The sequence below is a fragment of the Octopus bimaculoides genome, chromosome 2 (genome assembly GCF_001194135.2).
Source record: "Octopus bimaculoides isolate UCB-OBI-ISO-001 chromosome 2, ASM119413v2, whole genome shotgun sequence".
In the NCBI taxonomy this organism is placed as follows: domain Eukaryota; kingdom Metazoa; phylum Mollusca; class Cephalopoda; order Octopoda; family Octopodidae; genus Octopus; species Octopus bimaculoides.
This window is the reverse complement of record NC_068982.1, coordinates 92475837-92479567: the sequence shown is the minus strand read 5'-3', so window position 1 is coordinate 92479567 and position 3731 is coordinate 92475837. Positions and strand designations below refer to the sequence as shown.

The following is a 3731-nucleotide window of genomic DNA, read 5'->3' as shown; positions in this document are numbered from 1 at the left end:
TATATATATATATATATATATATATATATATATATATATATACATACACACACACACAACAACTTGAATAGATATAAATCTGGAAAGTTTTATTGATTTCAAGCAATGGTCATAAAAACAAGCTTCACACAAAGCAGTTGCACCAAAGCCCATCAGAAGAAAGTATCTTAAATATATTTATAAGAAAACAATAGGAAAATATAAATGAATTCCCTAACATTGCTGTGAAGCATGCAAAAAGCATGACCTATTTTGTAAAAGATAATGTGAATAATTCATGCTTCACATGAAGATCATTACAATAGCAGCTGAGAGAAACAAAAACAATACCAACAGTAACTAACACTTACGGTAGAGTCCTGAAAGTAATAAGTGCAGAGTAGAAAGTTAAATAAAGAGAAAAGTTCTTTTATAATTTAGAAAAGGACTTAGTAAATATATAATAAAAGAAGTATATCAAGCTTGTTTTGGAATAATATTGTATATTCTCTGTAATACTTACAGAGAATATGTAAACAAATGTCTAAAATACAAACTAACAGGGAATATACACCTTCCATTCTTTATATTTTCCTACTTACTTTCTGCTTACTTTCAATGTTCCTTCCAGGACAATTTTTTCAATTCATAATAGTCTCTCTCTCTCTCTGTTTCCTTGCTATTCAAAACCAAAGTAATCTTCTTCGTTGTGCTGCTAAATTTGTAGGTAAATCCACACACATTGCATGAAGTTTGTGCTACAGCTGCCATGGCCATAATCTCCATACACTGTAATATCATCAACCCTAGAGATTCCCTACAAAATCATTGTATTTCATGCTTTAATAATAACTTTAATATCTACCTCTCAGTTGGTTCTCACAAGGACCTTACAAAACTGGTCCATGTGTTCATCTGACAATCCTATTGGCTTGCATATATTCCTGTAGACATTGCATTCCTTTAAATAGCCTAATAAATATAATTTCATACCTAACTACAGCAACTGTATCTATTCCTCTGCTAAATGTGTATTACTTTGGATGATAAATCTCCATTTCACTTACAGCATACAATACACCAACATTCTACTACTACTATTTCCATGCCTCTAGCTTGTATCTAGATTTATATTAATTATTCAAAGATCAATTAAATGAAAAGAGTACTTTTTGAAATATAGTATTGATAATTAAGAAAAGGAAGAAATTATGGATAATATAAGTGCCAACATAAACTCATGCTTTTTAAAGAAATAAACATACGTGAGAGAGAATAATTTTGGTTTTGTAAAATAACAAAGAAAATAATTTAATTTACTAATTTAATTGATTTAAAAAAAGGTGTAATCTAATTCTGCATAAATTTATAATAACTTATTGTGAATATTAAAAATGCAATTTAATATCACTCTTAAGCAATTTATTAGAGCTAAACATACATTGGTAAGTTAAATATCAGATGATTTTCTAAGTAGTTCTACAAGCTTGAGACCTAGAAGAGACTTTCTCACTAAGACTGAGCTATAAATAAATAGTTGTTTTATTCACAGCTCATTTTATTCAGAAGATTTGTCTCCTTTTCATTTGATGTTACTGACACTGGTCTATGAATTAATTACAAAGGTTCATGTAGCTATCACCATAATTTTGTTTAAACATCACACAAATATCAATTTTTGTCAGGTGCAGATGACAAATGATAATTTGGAAATATCTGAATTACATTATACACAAAAACGTGCATAAGGACAAAAGGTAAGATGGAAACAGCCAATATCAAAACAGAGTCTAAACTCTAAAACTGGAAAGCACACCTATAATCATTAAAGCAGAAGGGTTTTTATCATGACATTTTGAGCAAGACAGAAAACACGGTGATGACAAACAGGCACACAGACGAATACAAATTAATAAACTGAATTAGAGACAAGAACTGAGAGGGTTCCCTACCATCTGTACATCATTAGCCAAGTGTCAGGGCATGGAAATAATACAGATTGAATAATTCATAATAATATAGAGTTAATTACTGAAAATAAAATGTTTACTTTCAAACTTTAACCTGAAAGAAATTATTTTTTAAAAGTTGATTCAATATAACAACAAACAAATATATAAGTAAAAGTTGCAAATGGAAATAGTTTTTTTTTTTTTTGTTGTTATTCTGTTAAGAAAGTTATATTAAGTCACTAGTAATTTTTAAAATATTGCAATATCATAGTAATCTTGTTTTTATTTTTAGCATTGTGCTAAACACAAGCTATGTTATAGAAATTTAGCAAAAAATAGAGTGAACAGTGATTTGTATATGAAGAGAATTTGAATAGGTATGTAATAAGAAGGAATAATGATAATCTGTTGTCAAATGTTATCAATTAGTGTCTTGCTTGATAGTAATAAAGAACAATCTGGAGGTAATCTGGAAGTAATTTTGGTTGACCTAACCAGATAACTGGAGTACCAGAACATATCTTGCCCCATGGAAGCATTTTATAAAAGATTTGTCTTTAGAAATATAATTTTTTATTGTAATAGTTTTTTTGTTATCTTATATCATTTTGATATTCATCAGACAGCGATTCCACTTTGTATGTAGACATAGTTTCTGATTATTTCTACATGATTTTGAGTTGCAATTTTATGCTAAAAATAAAAACAACTATGTCCATTAAGTAGTAATTGATTCTTTGTTTTGCCTTAAAAAGCTCAAATAACAAAACTTCCTCACAGCTTATTATTGTAGTTGTACATTTTTAATATTGCTAGTAAACTAAAGTGTTTCCCCTTTTGCTATGTTTTTTAAGAGCACACTAAACAGGTTTCATCTCAAATTCTTGTGAATTTGCTAGCTGACACTGTCTATAATATAGTATAGACAACACCAATAAGAGTTCAACCTTCTCAATTTTAAGGCTATAATCCTAACAAAAATTACAAAATTGAATCCAAAAACACTTGGGTAATTTTTTTTTAGGCTTTAAATATAAACTAAACTTTAAGAAAATATGTTATCATCATCATCATCATCATCGTTTAACATCCATTTTCCATGCTAGCATAGGTTGGATGGTTCAACTGGGGTCTGGGAAGCCAGGAGGCTGCATCAGGCTCCAGACATTAATTTATTCAGTAACTTCAAATATTTTCTAATTCAAAAACAGTAGGCTGTCTGGGATCTGTAGCCTTGGAAGGCAACCAGACAAGAAGGTCAACTCCAAGCATACACCTTAACTGCTTGTAAGTGCTAAGGGAGTCAATCCTAACAGTAAGTCAATTCTGATGAGAACTCAGGTTGCACTGATCTCATTCCTACTGAAGATGAATGGTGGTTGTACCTAAAGTCCCTCAGCCTTAACCATAAGGATGTCAATATATCTTCATTCATTTCAAAAACACCTGTACTAATAGCAGTTTAAATAAGAACAATTCTACGATGCTGACTTTCTCTTAATGTAAAATCCATAATGGAGAAGAAAATTTTAGGAAGGATATTTTTTCACATGCTATCACGCTTAACAAGACGTTCTAATTTATTGTATAATATACAATGAAGTACATTTTATCCTAAATTACTATTTCATTATTAACAGCATTGTTACATATCCAAAGACTAGATTGCATTTGTCTGTCACATTTCTGACAATAACAATATTTACTTGCAAAGTTTTTACTAACATACTAATGTCAAAAAGGGAGGGTAGTAGTATAAATTTTTTCTGTCAGAACTTGAAAGCACAGCAATGGGGGGGG

At 29.8% G+C, this 3731-nt stretch overlaps 1 protein-coding gene across 5 annotated transcripts in view; it reads right to left on the bottom strand.

Annotated features, from left to right (window-relative positions):
- LOC106883998 (protein CLEC16A) overlaps positions 1-3731 on the bottom strand; it is a 109900-nt gene that overhangs the window by 26180 nt on the left and 79989 nt on the right. The window lies entirely within an intron of this gene.